Source organism: Pan paniscus, chromosome 2 (genome assembly GCF_029289425.2).
Source record: "Pan paniscus chromosome 2, NHGRI_mPanPan1-v2.0_pri, whole genome shotgun sequence".
Lineage (NCBI taxonomy): Eukaryota > Metazoa > Chordata > Mammalia > Primates > Hominidae > Pan > Pan paniscus.
This window is the reverse complement of record NC_085926.1, coordinates 107,590,209-107,615,271: the sequence shown is the minus strand read 5'-3', so window position 1 is coordinate 107,615,271 and position 25,063 is coordinate 107,590,209. Positions and strand designations below refer to the sequence as shown.

Here is a 25,063-nt window from a genome sequence, read left to right as displayed (position 1 = left end):
CCATGTAAACCAGGGTTTGCTATAAAATGTTATATTAGTGTCACTGAGCATAATCACTCACATACCTCTCACATGTTCTACTCTACATTAGCAATTTCCAAATATTTACTGCTGCTTTTTCCCTCTGACTTGCTATTGATAGCAGGTTGGATGTAACGAAGGAACAGATATGATTCAAGCAGGATTCACTTTAAGCTCTATCATACTTTTATTCTTTTCTAAACTATGGCATACACGTCAATGTTTCTTCTTAGGTTTATCACCATTAAAATCACTCATGTAGATATAAAATATAATCCTTTCTGTGTGCTTCAAGTCAAATCAGGAGGAAGGACTACTTGCATCTCACAGGACTTCCCTACTGATTATCCAAACCATAGATGGATATTTGAGTAAATAGTTGTGTCCAAGCTAAATCTTAAGCTCATGCTTACCAGTGCTATTCAAAGAACAGATCTCCTTACAAAGGTTAATGACTAATTTGTTATGATTGTTTCTTTTATAACATTTTTTTCATTCCTATACTCATACTTCAATATAATTTTTTAGGTTAGAATGTCTATAATTGTAGGCTTTCTTGCAGTTCTGGCAAATTGTAGAAACTATGAGTCTATAAATGAGGATACCTCATTCAAACAAATTCACATTTTTATTCATTTGACCATTTATTAATAGTACTTAGTATTTCTTTTACTTGAAAGGTTATTTGGCTGGGCGCAGTGGCTCACGCCATAATCCCAGCACTTTGGGAGGCTGAGGCAGGTGGATCACCTGAGGTCAGGAGTTCGAGACCAGCCTGGCCAACATAGGGAAACCCCGTCTCTACTAAAAATACACAAAATTAGCTGGGCTTGGTGGCAGGCACCTGTAATCCCAGCTACTAGGGAAGCTGAGGCAGGAGAATCACTTGAACCTGGGAGGTGGAGGTTTCAGTGAGCCGAGTTGGTACCACTGCACTCCAGCCTGGGTGACAGAGTGAGCCTCCGTCTCAAAAAAATAAAAAAAGGTTATTCAAAACTGAATTTTTGTGGACATTGCTTCATTTATTCCTTATATCTAACCAAACATAAGTCTCTTACGTTTTCCGCTCCCTCTCCCTATTATCTTGGCACACCTCGGTGTAAAAACTGTCAAGTGTTGCCTCTAATAGGAAGTCCGAACTCCCGCCTTTTTCAGGAGCCCCCATAACATGGCTCTAGCCATATCCAACCTGTTTTGACCTCTCTGGACCGCATAACTTCAATTTTGGTAGACTTAGATTTGTTTATTCTTATCTTTTGCACTTACTATGCATACAGCTCTCAATGGCCCTCCTTCCTCATCTTCAAGACCAAGTTCATTTCTCATCTTGTGAAAGAGATCCTTTATTTACCCCTCCAGGTCTGCTCTCCATCCTTTGACCTTGACCTCTATGCAGATGGCTGATGGACTACATTGATAGATCCCCGTGACCGTTAGCTGTCAATTATGTTTGACCAAAAGGAAGCCCAGGCAGAAGATGGGAAAGGAAGAGAGAAGAGGGTGAGGTTGTGGTATTTATTCCTCTAATCTATTTTTTCTTTTTTTTTTTTTTGAGATGGAGTTTTGCTCTTGTTGCCCAGTCTGGAGTGCAATGGTGCAATCTCAGCTCACTCCAACCTCCGCCTCCCGGGTTCAAGCAATTCTCCTGCCTCAGCCTCCCAAGTAGCTGGGATTACAGGCATGTGCCACCACACCCAGCTGATTTTTGTATTTTTAGTAGAGACAAGGTTTCTTCATGCTGGTCAGGCTGGTCTCGAACTCTCGACCTCAGGTGATCCGCCCACCTCGGCCTCCCAAAGTGCTGTGATTACAGGCATGAGCCACCATACCTGGCCTCCTCTAATCTATTCTTATAAGGGATCTGGACCTAGATTTTATTCCTCAATAATAGGCAGGTCTCTCCACAAGACTCCTTTCTTCCAGGTCCTAAGAATTACTCCATTTCTTAATCCCTTCAGATGGCAATGGCCGGGTTGCTATTAGCCTCATGGTAATGCAGCATCCCTTGTGGTTTCCATATACCCTGAATGCATTTTTGTAAATAGTTTCTTTAATAAATCTTATGGAAATTATCTGTTTCCTGTTAGGATCCTGATTAATGCACATCTCTTCCAAGAAGCCTTACCCAATAACTCCAATTCACTTTCAGGTGATATAGTACACATTTATCACACTGCAGTGGCTTTAAAGTATGTCCACAAATTATTTGATACTTCTCTCTTCAAAGCGTAAGGAACCTAATTCCCCTCTCCTTTGCTGTGTGCTTTAGGAAGTGGCAGAAATCTTGATATGTGACTTCTCTATTAAAACACAAAAGGCATAGTGACTTTCTCCTTGCTCTGTCTCTTGGACCACTCACTCTAGGAAAGCCAGTTGCTAGCTGACACTCAAGCAGCCCTAGGTAGAGGCTCACATAGCAAGAACTTGGGACCCCTTGCCAATAGCCATGTGAACAAATGGAGCAGAGCCTCTGCTCTGCTTGATTGATCCCCAATCAAGCCTTCAGATGACTGCAGACCTCGTTGACATCTTGACTCAACCTCATGACAGATCTTGGGCCAGAAACACCCAGATAAGCTGCTCCCAAATTTCTGATCTACAAAAGCTGTGAACTTGTTATTTTAAGCTGCTAAGTTTTGGAGAGTAATTTATTATGCAGCAACAGATAGCTAATACTAACAGAGAACTAATATAACAAGACACACATAGCTAGACACATATCCTATATAGAGATTTGGGCCACAATGGTGCAATGCAGATTCCAAACTGGATCACCCTAGAACTCTTTGTCTTTAATTATCTCACTTTTTTCCCTAATGACTGATTTTTGGATACTCTCAATAATCATGCCTCCAAATTTATCTATAACTTTGCTTTTGGTGTATCTTAGTGAATTTCCTGCCTATGAAATCAGCAGTGCCCCACAGTTTTGCTTCATGGACCATAAACTAAACCTAAGCCCTACTCACTACTTCTCCAGTCCTGACAATAAGGTTTTTATTACCAATATTATGTCACGCAAAGATAACACTTTCGCATTTTTCTCTTCATTTTCCTATTATATTTACATTATACAATAAGACTTAAAGCAGTAGTATATGCCTTGTCTTTCTTAACTATATTGCAAAGGAAGGAATTATAACCTCATTTTCTATATTATTCGTTCTACTCCCTTCTGTTCCATTGGATATCTAGTAGAAAATACCTAGTGAAATTACTACATATTCTGTATTGATGGTAAACCTTTAGTTTTTTGGTTTTGGAGTTTTTTGTTTATACCAATTTGCTAGTCAAATGCATCACCTTCCTCCATAATCTCTAAAGTAATTATATAGAAAACATTGTTTCTGTTTTCTAGACTCAACTTGGACATAAATGAAGATGACTCTATCCTGGTATTACTGAGTTAGCTCTTGGAAAAATAGGAACATAAGTAGCATGTCCAAAGTAAATGGATGATTTATTCTCCTAGATAACTTGATTTGACAAAAAGAAAACCAGGCTTCCAGGCCCTTTTTTCCTTCGTCCAATAAAAATAAGCCTTTGAGACAGCTTCTCTCCCATTGACACTCCATTAACTGTCAATACAGTGGAGCTACACAGTTATAAATATGTAAAATGTGATATGCACAAGGCTGTTTTGCATAGTGTGCCTGTGTTCCCAGCTGCTTGCTATTTTTGTTCAAGTCAAACATGTTTTGATGTGCCTATTTTGTTGTTTTTGTTTGAATTCTGTTATATTGAATGATTAAAAGCAGCTTAAAAAATCATCAGATATCCAAATGTTGCTGAAATACATCCAAAATCTAACCTTCTGTGTTTGAATATAAATATAGATGCTAATATGGCAGTAACACAGAAATTTTTGTTTTATTAAATCCTTCACATACAGGGCTTAATTATGCATAAATCATAAATAAAATCTGCATATGAACTCCAGAAGGTTAAAGTACATACAGTTGAGTTACATAAAACCAGAGCAAAGTAGAAATTCAGAGAGATTTTAGTTCAACTCTTTCATTTGATTTATGGGGCAAAGCCAAGGTATGTTAAGGTATTTTTTTTCATGATCACACAGGCAATTTAATGACAGACATACACAGAACTAAATTTCTGGTGACTCTTGTTTCAGTGTTTCTTTCCTATAAAATAAAATCAGAAGTGGTACTTTGTCATATAGGAGAAGACAGAATGCCTTATCCAGGAGTGCCTTATTCTCCATGTTCCAGGATCTGACGCTTTGCCTAGATAGTTCAGCCTTTCTCTTTTTATGTCCAGGAATAAATAATTTATTAGAGGCAGAATCTCACTAAATCAAAGGTATCTAACACTGAGGTAGTCATGAAAATGACAATTTCTAATTTAACAATAAGAAGTAGAAAATTCTTGAAAACATAAGATTCAGTCAGCATTAATATTACAGTCAAGCTACATAGAAAGCTAGATATACATCCCTATTCATTCATCATGAGAAATTATCACAGATATCAAGAATGTACTCTTAAGTAATCAGAGAATTTCCCTCCTAAGCCCACAGGATAAAAACTCAAAAAACCAAAGGGGCTAGCAGTTAGGTTGGTGAAACAGCGGGGTGAAATACCATAGGGAATAGCAAGTACTCTGGTAAACGGAAAATAAATGTCCTGTTTAAAAGGAACAGCTGCTTTTTCATTCAGCCTTAAAAAGAAGTCGATTCTGTCATTTGTGACAACATGGATGAACCTGGAGGACATCATACTAAGTGAAATAAGCAAGACACAGAAAAGCAAATACTGCATGATCTCACTTATATTGTGAGAATATAAACCAGTTGGACTCATAAAAACAGAGTAGAATGGTGGCTGCCAGGGATGGGGAATGGGGAAAATAGAGAGATGTTGCTCAAAGGGTACAAAGATTCAGTTATACACAATGAATAAGTTCTGGAAATCTAATGTATGGCACTAAACTATAGTTAATAATACTGCATTGTACAGTTGTCCCTCCATATCCATGGGAAATTGACTCCAGGACCTCCTGTGCATACCAAGATCAAGAATGTTCATGTCCCTGATATAGAATGGCATAATATTTGCATATAACTTATGCACATCCTCACATATACTTAAATAATCTCTAGATTCCTTAAAATTCTTAATACAATGTAAATGCTATGTGTATTAGTCTGTTCTCACACTGCTAATAAAGACATACCCAAGACTGGGTAGTTTATAAAGGAAAGTGTTTTTTGTTTGTTTGTTTGTTTTGAGACGGAGTCTCACTCTGTCGCCCAGGCTGGAGTGCAGTGGCGCGATCGCGGCTCACTGCAAGCTCTGCCTCCGGGGTTCACACCATTCTCCTGCATCAGCCTCCCGAGTAGCTGGGACTACAGGCACCCGCCACTACGCCCGGCTAATTTTTTTGTGTTTTTTTTAGTAGAGAGGGGGTTTCACCGTGTTAGCCAGGATGGTCTCGATCTCCTGACTTCGTGATCCGCCCGTCTCCGCCTCCCATAGTGCTGAGATTACAGGCGTGAGCCACCGGGCCGGCCAGGAAAGTGGTTTAATGGACTCACAGTTCCAGATGGCTGGGGAGGCCTCACCATCATGGCAGAAGGTGAATGAGGAGCAAAGTTACATCTTACATGGTGGCAGGCAAGAGAGCTTGTTCAGGGGAACTCCCCCGTTTATAAAACCATCATACCTCATGAGACTTATTCACTACCACAAGAACAGTATGGTTCAATTAACTCCACCTGGTCTGACTTGACATGTGGGGATTATTACAATTCAAGGTGAGATTTGGGTGGGGGCACAGCCAAACCATATCACAATGTAAAAAGTTTTCTTATGCTATATTTTAGGGAATAACAAGAAAAAAAGTCTGTACATGTTCACTACAGATGCAGGTTTTTTTCTGAGTATTTTTTACCCATGGTTTGTTGACCCCACAGATGCAGAACCCATGGATATGGAAGGCTAACTATATTCTCGAAATCTGCTAAGATCTGATCTTAAGTGTTCTTACCACAAAAAAAAAAAAAATCATACTATGTGATGTGATTAGTATGTTAATTATCTTTATTGTGGTTACCATTTTACAATGTATGCATCTATAAAAACATCACATTGTACACTTAAAATATATATAATTTTTATTCCTTAAGTATACCTCAATATGGCTGGAAAATAAATAAACATATAAAAGGAGCAGCTGCTATTTATCTCTAGCCAGTTGCTACTATCTAGAAATTTGAATGTAATCTTACAAAACTTTCTATTTTTGGACAGGAAGCAAGATCAATTACAAATTACTTTCTCAATTTGTACATAGTTGCAACTATTGAAAAACAATTATGTAAGAAAAATTTTCTGGTCTGAATTTGGACTCTGAGTCCTCAGTTTACAGCATTTTCTATTCAGAGTTACACAGAAAGTCAGATCATAACCAGATGCTTGCTTACCTGTGACAGAATCAGAATAAGAGGAGTAATGATTGTCCAATGTCACTAGTCTAATAAAGTCCCAAGTAGCATTTCCACTAGAGATAGTGTTGCCAATGAGGATCAGAAATACCATAAGTTCACTTAATCTATTCCCTGCATCTATTTCCAAACTAAGCATGGCCTTGCCATTGGCTGAGAGATACTTGTGATCCAACAGTTGAGATTCCATTTCTCCAGTATTGTATATATAACTATGTCCAAAATTTTCTCAACAACTCTCCATTCTTTCTATGCCTCGAGAATGACCAAGCCCATTCTGATTTTTTAAAAACATCTTTTATAGATATGTTCATACATTCTTTTTTGTTAATGAGATATTGGTTGGCCTGGGGACAGTCCTGTCTCCTCCAAGTGAATTTGGATTTGCCTGCTCAGATCCTTCCTGTGGTGATCTTATACTTAACTTTTGAGTGTGGAATCTTATCTTCTTCGTGTCCAAGTTCTTGGGGGGTTTACATCAATGTGGCCTCTAATTCTGACCTATATTAAAACTAGCTCATGGCACAGAGTCTTCAAGGTCATGGAGTGGCATATATTTCCAGATGCAATAAACACATACATAAATAGGTTAAAGGTTAGTCTTCGTCTAAAATATCAAACCAGTTGCTAAACTAGGTGACATTTATAGTATCGTGTGTTGTCTGTTCTGGGTTTTTTTTTTTTTTTTTTTTTTTTTTTTTTTGAGACAGAGTCTCTCTCTGTTGCCCAGGCTGGAGTGCAGTGGCGCCATCTCGGCTCACTGAAAGCTCCACCTCCTGGGTTCACACCATTCTCCTGCCTCAGCCTCCTGAGTAGCTGGGACTACAGGCACCCGCCACCACGCCCGGCTAATTTTTTTGTATTTTTAGTAGAGACGGGGTTTCACCACGTTAGCCAAGATGGTCTCGATCTCTAGACCTCGTGATCCGCCCGCCTCAGACTCCCAAAGTGCTGGGATTACAGGCGTGAGCCACTGCGCCTGGCCTGTTCTGGGTCTTAATGAGTGCCAGCAACCTGCCATTTGCCCAGAAGGAGTTGAGAAGATCCTTGTATTGTTCTTAAAAAAAAAAAAAAAAAACTGTGGTACATAATAGTTACATATATTTATGGGGTGCATGGGATATTTGGATACAGGCATGCAAGGAGAAATAAGCACATCATGGGGAATGGGGTATCCATCCCCTCAAGCATTTTTCCTTTGAGTTACAAACAATCCAGTTACACTTTCTAAGTTATTTTAAGATACACAGTTATTATGGACTATAGTCACCCTGTTGTGCTATCAAACAGTAGGTCTTACTCATTCTTTCTATGTTTTGTACCCATTAAACATCCCCACCTCTCCGGCAGTCATCTACAATTTGTATTGTTCTTAGCAATCAGGGTACACTACAACCAGATATCAGGCACTCTAATTACTGCCCCACTGCTTCCTCATCCTTCACAAACAAACAGTGCATACGACAGAGGGAACAAAGCATTGGATTTTCACAAATAACCAATCATGTTCCCCATGGGATCTTGAGTTGATGGGGCCATGTTTGTGGCACTGCTTTTAGCCAGTTTTGTGGGGGTGGTGGCAATGCTATCTCAATATTCTTCTTGCTTAGCATCCCACCTAGGTTACCAGGGAGCTTGCCATGAAGGCCACTTGCTGGACAGTAGCTCCAGGTTTCCCATTCATGACTCCAGAGGCAATAAGAGTCAAACAAATAGGCATGTGGTTTCTCAGTTGCTGTTTAATGAAGCTCCAATAATCTTTTACATATGATCTGTTTGGACCAGTAGTGGTCACCAGTTCCCATTACCTAAGAACTATATATAGCTTTCCTTCTTTCATGCTTACCCTGTACACTATACAAAGAGGCAATGTGGTAGAGTAATAAAAAGTATGGGCTCTAGAGCAAGATTGACTTCACAGCTTGCTCTGCTACCTAGCAGGCTCATGCCTCAATTTCCTCACTTGTAAAAATAGAAATTAACATAGAACTTATTTCATACATCTTTGAAACTATTAAATGAGTTAATGCTAGACACTTAGAATAGTACCTGGCATATTATTAGCACTATATAAATTTTATTTAGCTATTATTTTTACTCTCACCTACACTATCATCACCATGACTGTGCATTTATTAATTTTTTTCTGATAATTCTGCTCACTGATCCCATAATTTCTTATATATTTGTCAAACACATGTCCCAATTTCTGGTTTGGAAAATATGTTCATCATAAATAAAGAAAATATATTTTTAAAACAATGCTGCTGTTCAATTTTCCTAAACTTAAATGCCAGCTGTAGAGTGCCCTGGCAGGAAACACCTCCTGATGTCTTCTAGTCCCTTGCACTCTTGGTCCATAAAGGGCTAATTTCTTTAGATTATTTAGCTCAAAATCAAGTCTCAAATGTCAAACAGCAAATGTGTTTTCCTTTTTTAATCCCAAAAGGATATTTGCATGCTAATTCAAGGTTCTTGCCATCTAGATCATATACTCTTCTCAAATTAATGAGGCTTTTTAAACACTAGTGTAACTTTCATTTTGGCTCTGCTCAGGATAATTAGAGTTTTGGTCATTTAAAATAATTTCCAGAAAAACTTCTGTAGTAGCGATCATTGCTATATTAGTGTAATAAGTCAGTCTACCTAGTAAGCACATGCGACTCACTACTTTTCACATGTTGTTTTCATTAGTCAAGATATTGAGGGAAAAAGACATAAGTCTTGTTACAGAGGTGACATTTTCAGTTACCCATTACTGTGTAATAAACCACCTCAAAATTTAGTGACTTGTACCAACAGCCATGTAAGTATCTTTCATGTTTCTGTAGGATTTACTGGGATCAGTTGGGTGGTTCTTCTGCTCCACAGGATATCGGCTGAGTCTCCAGCCAAGTTATATAGGGCTTTAACTGCACTGGAACATCCAAGATGGTTCCCTCTCAGGCTGGCAGTTGGTACTGGCTTTCCACTGGGAGCATCTCTGGGGCTGCAGAACAAAACATCTCAGGGCTCATGGTGCTTACAGCATGGCAGCTGGTTTTTGAGAAGGAGTATCACAAAAGTGAGTGCTCCAACAGGAAAAAAGTGGAAGCTGTTAGTTCTTCTGAGGCCTAAACTCAGAAGTCTCAGAATATTCTATTAGTCAAAGCAGTCACAGGAGTAGCCCAAATTCAAAGGGAAGGGGTGTAACTCCATCTCTTCCTGTGAGGATGGGACTACAGTACAGGGAGGAGAAGAACTGTAGGAGCTACCTTTGGAGACTGGCTACCACCGTAACCAAATACTTCCTCTTTTTTACAGATTTCTTCTGTCCGCTGATGGACAACAAATGGATTAAAGGACTCATTCAAAAGACAGAACAGGCCGAGCTCATGCCTGTAATCCCAGCACTTTGGGAGGCTGATGCAGGCAGATGACTTGAGGTCAGGAGTTCGAGAGCAGCCTGGCCAACATGGTGAAACCCTGGCTCTACTAAAAATACAAAAATTAGCTCTGTGTGGTGGCACGTGCCTGTAATCCCAGCTACTTGGAAGGCTGAGGCACGAGAATCACTTGAATCCAGGAGGCAGAGGTTGCAGTGAGCCGAGGACACACTACTGCACTCCAGCCTGGGTGATGGAGTGAGACTCTGTCTCAAAAAATAAAAAAATAAAAAGTAAAAATAAAAAGACAGAACAGATTATGATTAATGTCTTTAAATGTTGTTGAAACACAGTAAAAAGAAATATGATCTTGGAATCAGAACACTGGAGTTCTCCATCAGGCTCTATGATTTATAAGCTAATGTAACCCAGAACAACTAACCTAAAGTGAATATCAAAGATTATTCTCTAACAAGATCAGTCTGAGGAAAAATAGGCAAAGACCCACTTTGTGAAGGAAAGTAAAATAACTGATATAGTCAACATGCAACTTTCTAAGAAAAAAAAAAACATTTATCAGACTTAAAAAAACAAATGCAGTTTCTCAAAATTGTCCCAGTATACTATCAGGCTTCTCTAATAGTTGGTATAACAACAAAACATATAAGCTATATTGCCAAGCAAGGCTAAAGACAAATGTCACCAGGATGGAGTGAGGAACTGGGATGCAGAAAACAGGCAAAGGCAAAGAGAATAGCACAGTTCTTCTGGCCTGTCTGTTTTCTTATACAGATTTTCTGAATTAAAAAACAATTTTAAATTATAGTTTTTCAACCCTAGTTCTATACTAAAACTACCTGTGGAACTTCAAAAGGCATAAGTTCATCTTGTGCATCCTATTCCTCCTATCTGTAACACATTTTACTCTTGATAAATTTCAATTCATCCTTTAAGTCTCAGTTCAGAAGTCATCTTCTACAAGAAGGCTTCCTGGAAATCCCCACAGCCCAGGCTAGATTTTTGTATCCCTCTTTTGTGTTCTCATAAATTACCCCGTTTCAAATGTGTTCTATTTTCTTGTTTCTCTTCCTCAATATACTGTAAACTCCTTGGAAGCTAATGAATCCCCACAGTGCCACCACAAAGGCAAACAGACACACAAAAGGAGGGAAGGGAAGGGTAAGGAGAGGGTAAGGGGAGGGGAGGGGAAGGCAGGGGAAGGCAGGGGAAGGGAGGGGAAGGGAGGAAAAGGGAGGGGAAGGGAGGGGAAGGGAGGGGAAGGCAAGGGAAGGGAAAAATAATTCATAGGTTCACTATCTTTTGATCATCTCCAACACACACATGCACACACATTTACAACTGGCATCCCACCAAGAGATTCTAAATCAGTAGATATATTTTTTTTATTTTATTTTTGAGACAGAGTCTTGCTCTGTTGCCCAGGCTGAAGTGCAGTGGCACAGTCTTGGCTCACTGCAACCTCTGCCTCCCAGGTTCAAGTGATTCTTCTGCCTCAGTCTCCCAAGTAACTGGGACTACAGGCATGCACCACCATGCCCGGCTAATTTTTGTATTTTTAATAGAGATGGGGTTTCACCATATTAGCCAGGCTGGTCTCAAACTCCTGACCTCGTGTTCTGCCCATCTTGGCCTCCCAAAGTGCTAGGATTACAGGCGTGAGCCACCACGCCTGGCATCAGTAGGTATATATTTTTATAGATTCTAATTGTGAAGAATAGCCAGGGCTGATGTTTACTGTATTATCTTTGGCAAGTGATATGGTTTGGCTGTGTCTCCACCCAAATCTCATCTTGAATTGTAGCTCCCATAATTCCCACATGTTGTGGGAGGAACCCAGTGGGAGATAATTGAATCATGGGATGGTTCCCCCATACTGTTCTCATCATAGTAAATAAGTCTCACGAGATCTGATGGTTTTGCAAGGGATTTCCCCTTTCACTTGCCTCTCATTCTCTCTTGCACGCTGCCATGTGAGATGTGCCTTTTGCCTTCCACCATGACGGTGAGGCCTCCCCAGCCATGTGAAACTATGAGTTCATTAAACCGCTTTTTTTTTAAATTACCCAGTCTCAGCTATGTCTTTATCAGCAGCATGAAAATGGACTAATACAGCAGCAAAAAGTTAGCTTATACTAGGACAAAAATTCTATATTGATCCAAACGTTGGGCATGAAAATGCAAGGGTGGGAACATTGTATGTTTCTCCTGGTCCAGATATGAAAACCAAGGAAAATAGCTAATATTTCTGAGTACTTACTCAGCAACAAGCACTGTTCCAGATGTGCTAAATATACTTTATTTTCACTGTAACAACACCCTTACCTTAGTATGTTCATTTCTACTGATAAAGAAATTGAGGAATGGTATAGAGAAAATAAGTAATTCAGGTCACGTAGCAGATACAGCCTGGCCCTCAAAAGTAACCACAGCAATATTGAGACTGTGCCCCTTCAGCTTTCTTTGTATAGTGCTAAGCACAAGAATATGTACAGATTATTTTGTGCTCAATAAATATCAGAAGCAGCATATGGCTTACCTCGTCTCTATCTGTAATGAGAAAACATACAAGTGAGCATAATAAGATTAAACCACAAAAACCACTAAGGTGAGAAGTGGATATTGAACTATAGTCCTGCCATGGAAGTTAGGAAGGTGGCAGACAATGGGATATAAAATAATACAGCAGAGAAAGTAATGATCGAGCTGTATAAAATGTATTCTGAGCAACAGGTGACACATTTTCATGATGCATTCACTCTGAGCATTCTTTCCTTTCCACCAGAATCCAGCATCAGGGTCAGCTTCATGATGTACAACTTGTGCAGACACACAGGGCCCATGTATAGAAGGGCCCTGTTCTTGGTTTAATGCCCTGCTCTCAATGTCCTGAAAGTTTTAATAATTTTTGAACAGGCTGGACACTGTGGCTTACGCCTGTAATCCCACCACTTTGGGAGGCTGAGGTGGGCAGATCACAAGGTCAGGAGATCGAGACCACCCTGGCTAACACGGTGAAACCCCGTCTCTACTAAAAATACAAAAAAATTAGCCAGGTGTGGTGGCAGGCGCCTGTAGTCCCAGCTACTCGGGAGGCTGAGGCAGGAGAATGAGTGACTCCGGGAGGTGGAGCTTGCAGTGAGCCGAGATGGTGCCACTGCACTCCAGCCTGGGCGACAGAGCAAGACTCCATCTCAAAATAATAATAATAATAATAATTTTTGAACAAAAAAACACCACATCTTCATTTTACACTTAGTCCCACAAATCACGTAGCTTGGTCATGATCAGGAGATTCTGCAAAACCTCTCACCGCACAGCAATATATAAAGGAGATATTTTATAATAGGCAACTACTATATTTGCCTATTATATACACAATACAGTCACCATATTTGCAAAAATGGAGCAAGTTGCTTGAATATCTGCAATCATAAATAAAAAGAGAATTTTTAGACTTACAGAAATGTAGACAGAGACTTAGAAGTCCTGGCAATCAGCATATCAGTCTTAAATCAAGGGAGTGACAAGGCTGACATGAAGCAGATTAGATCAGCAGGTACTGGCCCAGCATGGAAGACAAAACTGAATCAATGGACAACAGTGAACAAGGACAGTAAGAAAAGAGACATGGATGAAAATTAGAAAGAAAATACCCTTAGCAGTATTGGCAGAGTGTTTTTTTCCCAAAACTCTCTAGAAAAATGAATTGGTAATAAATATCAGGGGGACATAAATTTATGTGGATATCATTTGTGATGATGTTTATGCATAAGTGAACTGCTTGGTAATCTCTATATAATTAATTTCATGATGTGAGTTCAGTCATTTTCGATTAATCATTTTGATGTCTTTGTAAACTATTGAGTTAGAGGAACCCCTCCAGAATTGTTAATCAAAGGAAAGTAACTGGATATTTGTGCTTAAATTCTAATTGCTCACAGGGAACATATGAGGTAAGCAGACCATAATAATGGTCCTATGAAGACTCTTTCCCCATTTAAGTGAGCTAGCTGCTTAGAAGATAGCACCTGGAAGAAACAGGTGTTCATAACAAATGGCTAATATTTCAATATTTTATGTACATTCTTTTTAATCCCTTTAAAAACTCTTTGAGGCAGATGCTATTTTGATCCCCACTTTATTGATGGGGAAACTAAGGTACAGAGGGGTTAAGTTTATCCTTAACATCATATAATTAAGCCATATTTGAATCAAACAGCAAACAGATAGACACATTAAAGAAAACAAATACAATTTCTATCATCTGAGAGATATACCTCTAGACTTCTATCCAGGAGCATAATTCTGGTGCAGTGCTCTGACATATGCTTTATACTACATTGTTTGCTCTTTTGTTTGCCTTGTAACTAGAACTTATCATCCTGGTCCTCCCAAACACCTGTGAACTAGTTCATTCATTTTACAAAGTATCTTTTTCCCACTGAATTGGGATATTCATATACCAAATACAGTTGTCCTTCAGTATATGTGTTGGATTGGTTCCAGGACTGCTCATATGTATCAAAATCCAGGCATACTCAAGTCTCACTGTCAGCTCTACTGGGACTCAAGTATAGGTATATATGGAAAGATGGCCCTCCATATGGGGTTTTGCATCCTGAAAAGGCTATATTTTTTATTAATGTTTGGTTGAATAAAATTCATGTGTAAGTGGACCCACGCAATTCAAACCCATGTTGTTTAAGCATCAACTGTTAGTTATGTATATATATATATGCATATATACACACACATATATATACTCATATATGTGTGCATACATATGTGACAAGCACAGCCTTTAACCCACACTCACATACAAAAACTAATTGTAAAATAGACCATGATCTAAATATAAAATCTAAAACTATAAAACAGAAGCCTGGACCACCACAGTATCTTCAAAATGGACTTTTAGAAAATTCATTGAACTCTAACCCTAAATAAAATACTTTTTCCATCCCCTTTGTCAAATTTAGCTTTTTAAAATGATGTGATTAAAAGAGAATAGGTTTCAAAGTTCAGCCTAAAAAATAATAAAAGAAAGTAGTAAGAATTTCACTATGCTTTCTGCTTAAAAATGACTTTGTTAATACATTATCTCAGATCAAAACAAACCAAAGCACCAGAGGATCAGACATGGTTTAGGATTAAGCCCTTAGAAATATTCTTTTCCTTTGAATACAGAACATCTCTAAGAAATTTCCTAACACTTGACCGACACTGACACAACTCAGCACAACAAGCTCTGCAATGGTGCAAAAGCGATACACATTCAGTAGAAACCATACTTCTAGTACCCATATAAACATTGTTTTTCACTTGCAGTATAATATTCAATAAATTATATGAGATATTTAGCACATTATTATTATAAAGTAAGCTTTGTGTAAGATGATTTTACTCAACTGTAGGCTAATATAAGTGTTCTAAGCATGTTTGGGGTAGGCTAGACCAAGCTATGATATTCAGTAGGTTAGATGTATTAAGTGCCTATTGAGACATAACTCCATTATAAGTCAAGGAGCATTTGTATATTCGTTTGCTAGGGACTTCATAACAAAATAACACATACTTGGTGGCTTAAACAACAGAAATTTATTTTTTTCACAGCTCTAGAGGCTAAGAGTCCAAGATCAAGGTGTTGTCAGAGTTGGCTTTCTCTGAGGCCTCTCTCCACTGGGCTTGCAGATGGCTTCCCTCTTGCTGCCTCTTCACATGCAAACACCTTCTTGGTGTATCTTTTTTCCCTGTTTTCTAATATTTTTTACTGACATATAATAGTGGTACATATTTGGAGGGTACATGTGATATGTTTATGACTATATACAATGCGCAGTGATCAAGTCAGGTTGATGAGGATATCCATTACCTCAAACAGTTTTCTATGTGTTAGGACAATTTTTCTCTTCTGGCTATTTTGAAACATACAATATATTATTGTTAACTATAATTTTCCTACTCTACCATCGAATACTACAACATATCCCTTTTATCTAACTGTATTTTGTACCTCTTAACCAACTTCTCTTCATCCTCCTCATCCTCCTTTTCCCAGCCTCTGGTAATCACCATTCTACTCTCTACCTCCATGAGATTTACTTTTTCAGGTTCCCACATATGAGTGAGAACACATGATATTTGTCTTTCTGTGCTTGGCTTATTTCATTTAACACAATGTCCCCCAGTTCCTTCTATGTTGCTAAAACATCAGGATTTCATTCTTCGTTATGGTTGAATAGTAGCCCACTGTGTATATGTACCACATTTTCATTATCCATTCATCCACTGATGGACATTTACGTTGATTCCATATCTTGGCTATTAGAAACAGTGCTGCAAAAAACATGTGAGTGCAGATATCTCTTTGACACACTGATCTGCTTTCTTTTAAATATATACCCAGAGTGGGATTGTTAGACACCAGTCAACTGGATTAGAGCCTACCCTAAAGGCCTCATTTTAACTTAATCGTCTCTTTAGTGCCTTATCTCCAAATACAGTCACATTCTGAGGTACTAGGGGTTAAGGCTTCAACATATGAATCTGGGGGGAATGCAATTAAGTTCATAATAATTGGAAAGAAGACACACCCAGGGAGTGAGAGAAAAGCAGCCAATGGCGAGAAAATGCCAAAGCCAGGCTTTGTGTCCTTCCCAACCCAGCTGTGAGGTGACCTGCCTCTTTCTTTCCTCTCAGCTTTCTTCCTGCAGAGAGACTGAAAAAAGATCCTTGGTCTCATCTTCCAACCCTGAAGAGTGTGGAGATGTTAAAGCAAGGTAGAGAATGAGAGAAGAGCATAGGAACCAGCTGTATTGAAAATCTCCAGAATGCTGGGGTTGAGAGAAAGTTCTAACTGGGGCATAGAAAGTAGCCCTTTATCTCTTGACCCTTCAATCTTTCTTTATGACACATCATAGAGAAGCTCTCTCTTGCTTTTTATTCCTCACCAGCTGGCTTTGGGGTCTTCCAGAGTTGTTCAAGAAGGGAAGCCATGCATGGAGATAGAAATTATGTAATGCTGAACAACCCACAGCTCCACAGACTTAGTACACATCAGTACCCTCTTTCCTAGTAGCTTATCCTATAGAACAAACATCATTCCTTAATTTTCAGCATAAACTATTCAGAATTTACATTGCTTTGGATTCCAAACTAGCCGAATTGAAAAATGTGTTGTCAGTCGGGTGCAGTGGCTCATGTCTGTAATCCCAGAACTTTGGGAGGCCGAGGTGGGAGGATCACTTGAGCCCAGGAGTTGGAGACCAGACTGGCTAACATGGTGAAACCCCAGCTCTACTAAAAATACACAAACTAGCTGGAAATGATGGGGCATGCCTACAATCCCAGTTACTCAGGTGGCTGAAGCACAAGAATCAGTTGACCCCAAAAGGCGGAGGTTGCAGTGAGCCGAGATCATGCCACTGCACTCCACCCTGGATGACAGAGCAAAACCTTGCCTCAAAAAAAAAGAAAGAAAGAAAGAAAGAAAAGGAAATGAAAAGAAAAATGTGCTGTACTGATAGCAGTAAAGGCATTGGATAAATATTACAGTAAAAAAAAAAAAATGGGTAGCGCACACTTTAAATAGATGTATTTCAGGATAAGGATATATTTCCCCTGGAAAAGTTTGCCACCTTCTGCTGTCCTATGATATTCATATCAGGTAAAATGGAATTATTATAGCACCTCAAAATTACCAATAACCATTTTATTTCCTAGTGAAAATTTATTGGAGCATAGTTTTCTAATTACAGCAATTTGCTACTAACATTTAAAATGATTTCATGTATAAAATCCATAAAATTGAAGAGAAATCTATCCCTTACTCATGCAAAATGTTATGGTCCGTTTTTCAAAGTGAGTGTTAACTTGTGGCGGTGTAATTAGACGTGTGTAGTAGATGATCCATGCAGGTGAATTGTTTGACTTTCAGTGAATAATTTTGTGTCAAATTCTCTTACTCTTAAATGGTTCATATTTATTTTTTGAGAGTACCAGATCTCTTCTGGCTCATTTTACACACTTTGTGTCTGACTCCCGGGAATTTCCTGTTGTAAGGTATTTATACCATGATTTACAGCTGCAACAAGCTGAGAAGTCTGAGGCAAGCAGTCACTGTATTTCATGACCACATAACAAAGTTGTTTTGCACTCAGAAAATAGTCAGTAGGATTTCATTGAGTTTTGTAACTTATAGCCAAATCCAAGTGACAAAATTCCACCAAAAGAAAATTATTTCTGATTTTCTCTCTCCTCATCTGTATTGCCAGTATCATGACCCAATTTGGGTGTTCCTTAAAACCCAGTCCTGAGTTATTGCGATACCTTCTTAACACATTTCCTTAGTTCAAAGTCTACACAATCCCTGCAGTAATTTGTTTTGTATCCACCACTAGGCTAATCCTGTTATAGCATTGGCTGCTGCCACCAGACTACTTCCCACCTCCTACTATGTCTTCTCGAAAATATCCCCAGTCAATGTTAAGATAGAACACAGACTTTAGACTCTGTATTCAAGGCCCTCTAAAAACTGTTTTAACACTCCAGTTGCCCAACACAAACCATATTATTAGTCAGATCTATCTCTATATGGGCATCCTCATGTATGGTATTTATAATCATGCTTGTCCTCATCTTCCGGCCAACCTAGAAAATTCTCTTATCCTCCTTCCTATCCTACACTTTTTTATTTCACATCTCATCTTCTAAATAAAGCTTCTGATAACCATTCCAGGTTACGATGATCTCACCAAGCCCTAATTTCTCACTTCCTTTATTTTCTGAATTAAGCAAACCACCTAAATGTAAACATAAATGCATCTAATGTAATGCTATATGTAAATATTATAGGTAAATGCATCTCTCTAACAAACTACATGTGCTTCAAAGGAAGAAAATCACTTTGTTCCTCATTTGATTTCTCCTACATGCTTCACATATTATCAGGCACATGGTAGAGATATAGATGTAGATATACATATATTACATAAATATATGTATATAAATAAGACAAGCACTTATTTAATTCAATTTATCATATTAATTAATATATTTTTTCATTATGTTGATATTAATCCATAAGATTCATTCAGGAGTATGATCACTTATTCACTCTGTGATTTTTGAGCAAGTTGCTTAACCTCCCTATGATTAGTTTTCTCATATGTAAAATGAAAACGATAATAGTACTTTCCTTATTTCGATTTATTGTGAGCATTGAATAAATAATAGTTTAGCACAATACCTAGCACATAGAAAGCACTCAGTGTTTTACCACCACACCCTCTTCCTCCTTCCCATCCTCCTCCTCTAGCTGCTGCTGCTCCTGTTTCTTCATCTACTCAGATAGATCAGTTCATTCATCCACTCATACTTTCATTTATTCCATCAGTAAGTCAGTCAACAAATATTTGTCTTCTGTGTAGCCCACGTAGCTTATTTCTAATGCAGTCATTTTCAAACTTTGCACTTCAGAGCCCTGCTATGGCTATCACAGAAGAAGTTGGGCGACAAGAAAACATAACTCCAAGCCACCTTAGCCCTAAGTCAACCAGAGCAACAAAGCTTTCATTTGTACTACAAAAGAACAACAGCTGAACGAGTCTGAAAACCAATATTTTAATGCATAAATTTCACCACCAATGTTATTGCTCTCATAAGTTCTGTAGCTCCCAAGCCTGCTGTTTTTCTACTACCCATTCTTTTATAAATAGTCTTCCCCAAAACTCAATGCAAAGGCTTAAATAAAATTAAGGACTACAGCTTTCCTCCCCAAAAAGGTTTCCTCACATTTTTCTACCATGTTTCATTCCGGGTTTCATAATCAGTTCTATAATAATGGTAAAATACATACAGTGCAGGGGTACAAAAACTAATCACTGAAAAGCAGAATTCAGTAAGATTAAGTCATTTTCCAGCCCAATTATTAAACAAATATTTATAGAGTGCTCACTGCACGCCAGGGATTCTTCTCAAAACCAGTCTGAATCATAAATATTAGAAAATATATTATTCCAGCAATATTTCCCATCCTCCTTTAATTAATGTGTTCTTTGAACAAATATGGAAATATCTCTCTTCAATATTATTTGGAAATTGAACATACAGCAAATATTTTGACAGAATAAAAATCATAAAATAATCATTTTAATACATATTATTTTATACTTTCAATGTGTGCAGTTGGTTTGCCTACCACAAATTCTTTCTCCAGCTCTTGTGTAAGATAGGCTGCAGGTAAATTTCTGCCCCAAACTTGTTGCTTTGCTTTGCTTTCATAGCCAAAAATTCAGAAAACCACACTTAAAATAAGCATGCAATTACAACACAAAATATGTATTTCAAACTGTACAATGCTCTCGCCCTGAATCTAGGCACCCACTTGTTATGTGCACCAAGGAAAGGCAATGATTAATAAACAAAGTAAGTATTCTTAATATGTTATATAATGCTCTATTAATGATATAAATATAGCTTTAATTTCCCCCATTGTGTGACTTTTGAAAGGTCTCCTTTCTATAATAGATCATATCATAAATGTTTTGAAGGAGTCATTTAATTAATTCCCTCCCTGAAAACAGCAAGCCTAATGCTAATACTACCCAGGAATTCAGTTATCTCTACTTTTAATTAAATTTTTCACCATTTTTAGCTCATATCTGATTAATGACAAAAACTACACCTATTTTTATTTATATTGGATGAAAGACAAAAGATAAAGATGTCTTTTTCATCAACTTAAATACAAATAGGATTATATAAGCAATTAACCAATAGTCTCTCATCTTTGAATGAGGTCTTAACATGAAAAGCACCTTCCTTACTATTAAAACAAGAAATTATTTTCACAAGAACAGTGAAATTTGCAGTGAAGGCTCACTGATGTCATTACCCTCAGAATCCTCAGATTTTATGACTCTGCTTTCCACTCTTCTCTCCATGTGTACTAATTGGAGTTTGTGACTTTGGAGTACTAATGGCACAACTGCAGATATAACAGGCAGTAACCAACAAACCATTATCTCATGTTATACACATAACAAGGATTTTGGGGTTTGGGTTTGATTTTGTTTTGTTTGTTTTCTTGTTTTGTTTTGTTTTCTGTCTGCCTTCTTGGTTTTTCATTGGCTGTTTCCGGGGAACTGAGAGCAAGGGATAAGGCAAACAAAAAAAAGAATAAGAAGAAGGTTCTTCCAGGGCCGGGCAAGTTGGCTCACGCCTGTAATCCCAGCACTTCTCAAGGTCGAGGCCAGTAGATCGCATGAAGCCAGGAATTCGAGACCAGCCTGGCCAACATGGTGAAACCCCATCTCTACTGAAAATACGATAATTAGCCAGGAGTGGTGGCGCACGCCCGTAATCCCAGCTACTCGGAAAGCTGAGGCACAAGAATTCACTTGAACCCAGGAGGCAGAGGCTGCAGTAAGCAGAGACTGCCCCACTGCACTCCAGCCTGGGCAACAGAGGAAGTGAGACTCCGTCTCAAAACAAAACAAAAGAAAAAAAAAAAAAACAAAGTTCTTCTGATACAGCATCAGCAGATGATGTTATGAAGACTGCTAACGTTCTCTTGTTTTATAGAAATGTATTAATAATTTTTTTCTATCAGATTTTTTTTTCTATCAGTTAAAGAAATCAGAATCTGTCAGCTGCCAAAACCAATAGTCATGCCCTACTATGTTTCTTCCATCCAAGGACCTCAATTTATAGGCAGTAGAAACAGATTTATTTCAAACTCCAGCAACCAGATTAGTAATTGGGTAGACAGCAGTAGTAGAAGCTGTGGGACCTGAATTATAAGTGGAACTATTTGGTGAAAGCTTCTCTTTTAGTATTAAAACTGTGCCATCCCTGAATTTCTATAACTCTGTGTCTCTCAATTCTCCTTCTTCAGCTCAAACTCCTTATCTTTTGTCATCTCTGCCACTTTCCTTCCTCCTTCCAACCCATGGATGTTCCTGTCTGAAATTCAGTTTAAGGACTTTGAGATATTCTTCTTGAATTTAATTTTTTATTTTTAGTTTTTATGATATTCTTGACCTAGTCCCCTTTTGCCTCATAGAGTGAGGCTTCAAATCCTGTCTAATTTTAAACTGTTTCTTTCTTTCTGTTCCCATTAACACTCTGCTCATGAGCTTGTGACATCCTGTCTATATTCTGACAGTTTCTGAAGTCAAATGAAAAACCACATGCTAAGCACGTATCACAAGGACCAGCACATAACAGATGCATAATAAATCTAGTTCCTATCCTTCCTCATCTTCCAACTGGTTTCCTTGATGTCAGCCTGCTCCTCAGCAACAGTTCTTACACATTAACACAGTTTTTGCACACATTACCTTCCACTTGTAAACTTTCAGTTTACCTTCTATCTCTCCTGATGTGTGACATCACACATCTTAAAAAAAAAATTACTCTTAATCCTACCAGATCTCCTTAGTATTTGCCAAATGGCCATTCACATTTCCACTCTTCTTTCCATGCACACTTCAGTCCCTTTTCCTGCTGTCCACTAATATATCTAACTCTCCCTTTAAAGTGTATCTTAAATCCCATATGCTCTAACTACTTCCACCTTTTCTGAGTTCTTTTGGCATTTACAGATATTTACAATCATTAGGATGTGAAAAGCTGTTTGAAATCCCATCTATTTGTAAGGTCAAATAGACCTTACAACAAGGTCCATCAACACTGGCTGTTGTTGGCATGCTTTGCTTTAGCTAATAGCATTGCTCATATCAACAATATTTTCAACTTTAAAAATTTCCTAAGTAGAACTGCTTCTGTAACATAAGCTTCAATCAATCAATCTATATATATACATATATAACATATAATTTTGTAGTACTATCTTTTAGCAAATGTTTACTCCATCTAGCATATGAGTGGCTTTGAGGCTTGTATAACCTTAAACATGTTTGTTTCCTACTTCCCTAGCATAATAACAATCTCAGTCAATATTTGTTGATTATAATAAAAAGAAAATGAAAATCTTTTCCCACTCACATCACAGAAATACTGTTGTGAAAATACAATATATTTAAAGCACCATGAGCTCCTTTCTCTGAGATATGCAATATATTTATACTGGAAGAAAATATGGTGTTTTTTGTTTTTACTCTTTTTGCAGTATTGGATTCTGAGGAAAAAGAATAACAATACAAACCTGTCATTTCTCAAAGAAAAATGTGTGTATTTACAACCTGTTAAATATGGATTTCTGGACTCTGAAGCAATTAATTATTTGTATAATTATCTGGGAAAGATAAAATCAGATTCATTAGCCAAAAAAATTGTGACATGCCAGCACTAGGTCAGTTTTAGGAATGGAGCTTGAAATACATATTGATGAGTCTGCACAGAGCACAAAGGAATATTGCTTCTAGTTCAGAGCAAACAGTGAATTGTCAGTTAAGCTGGCACGGGGCAGTCTCTAGGACAATGTTAAAGGAGAGACTTACAACATTCTTATAGAAATTCTAAAAATGAGATACTCTTAGAATCTAAAATAGAGCTGTTTATAAAGTCCATCCTATACAAATTTGTGTTCTTGTGAAGCCCAAAGTGCCTTCATGTTGAACAAAATACTAAATTCAAGATTCATATGTATAAGGAATTTAGATAAGAAAAACAGGTCTCAAAGAACTTAAGAAATCAAGATAGAGAGTACATAGATAACGTGTCATCAAATTATTAACACACAAATGATAGGAATTATATGACCACAGATCCATATTTTAAACAGCATTATTATATAGAAAGAAGAGTTTTAGACCAGAGACTTACAGTCCAGAAGTAGTTTATTCATCTTTTACTTTGTCATCTTCTCTCAGCAAGTCAAAATTCTCATCTATAAAATGGTAGTACAAATACCCATCCCTTTTTCCCCATAATAGGTTGTCACGAAGAAAAATAAAACAGTGTTTTCAAATGTAATTTGATTTCTTTGAGGAATTTGCACACATAAATCCAATTATACATAGTTGTAAATTTGTTATTCACTTTTTCCTCAAGCTACTAATTGCCCCAAAACAGCTAAGCAAAGCAGCTCAGTTAGGAAACAGCCGACTTTTCTGCTTTTTGATCTGTTTCTGATCTAACTGAGCCAGGCTGGTACATTACTGTTGATAATGGCACATTTTAACAAATTTTATTTAAATACATCAGGAACCCATCACTTCCCAATTTGGATTTGAAAATAACTGCTGGAACAGAGAGCTTGGATAATTTGAACACCTGAGCTTCTCCATTAGCTAGAGTAAAAGACAGTCAAGTAAATATATAAACCAAACGCCACCCAGTTTGTACATCTAACCATCACAAAGTCTGTTTTCTATTATGTACCAATGCGGGAGTATCAGGATATCTTCACTAAGCCTAAACTATGAAGATTGCTTTTTGTGCCATACTGTGTACATGTATCTATTTGTGTCTATAAATATGAGGGAGAAGTTTTAATCTTTGAGCTGAAGAAGAAAGGGGACATGTTGTTGTTTATGGTGATGTTATAAGTAAGACAATGATACTTGTGAAAGGAGTATTCATAAAGGCAGTGAAAGGGATAGATGTTGTGTTGTCCCCTTCCTTGAACTGATTAACCAGTTTTAAACCTCTGAAAATGAAGGGTTAAGGGAAAAATCTTACAGTTAACATCAAAAATGTGATGAGGCTCTAAGCTTATACAGTGCTGCTTTGAGGTCCAGTGGAGAATTAAAAGGGGGAAACAGCAGAAAGTACCTGTCACCCAGAAGACTCCAGTATCACAGGTAGTGATGGAGGAATAAGCCAATAATTCAGGAATAGTCACGAGCACATGAGAAGTCTTCTTCCAGGGCACATGGGATTCCGTCATGCTAGAGGCATCTGACCTCACCCAGGGAAACAACATTTGACAGTAGACTGAAGCCACACAAAATGGTTTGGATATTGGAGCAATTGAGATTTAGCTGTTAATGTTAATGGTATCATATATGTTCTCACAGGGTTGTGAAACCAGTTACATATACCCAACTTATTTATATTTGCAAATTGTATCTATTTCAATATATCATCTCATATTTATTCAGCAACAATTCAATAACCCATTTCAAGAGTAAATTATATATACCATCTTATATATAATCTAAATCCCTTAGCTGAAATGAAATTCTTTTTCTGCTTCAAAACCTCACAGATCTTTTGACTATTGAAC

The 25,063-nt window shown here is 37.9% G+C and overlaps 1 long non-coding RNA gene across 1 annotated transcript in view; it reads right to left on the bottom strand.

The window, feature by feature from the left end:
- Positions 1-24,022, bottom strand: part of LOC134730036 (uncharacterized) — a 42,687-nt gene extending 18,665 nt beyond the window's left edge. The window contains exon 1 of the long non-coding RNA XR_010111637.1: positions 23,659-24,022. This is a non-coding gene — a long non-coding RNA (uncharacterized LOC134730036). The remainder of the gene's footprint in view (positions 1-23,658) is intronic.
- Between the last annotated feature and the right edge of the window lie 1,041 nt (positions 24,023-25,063).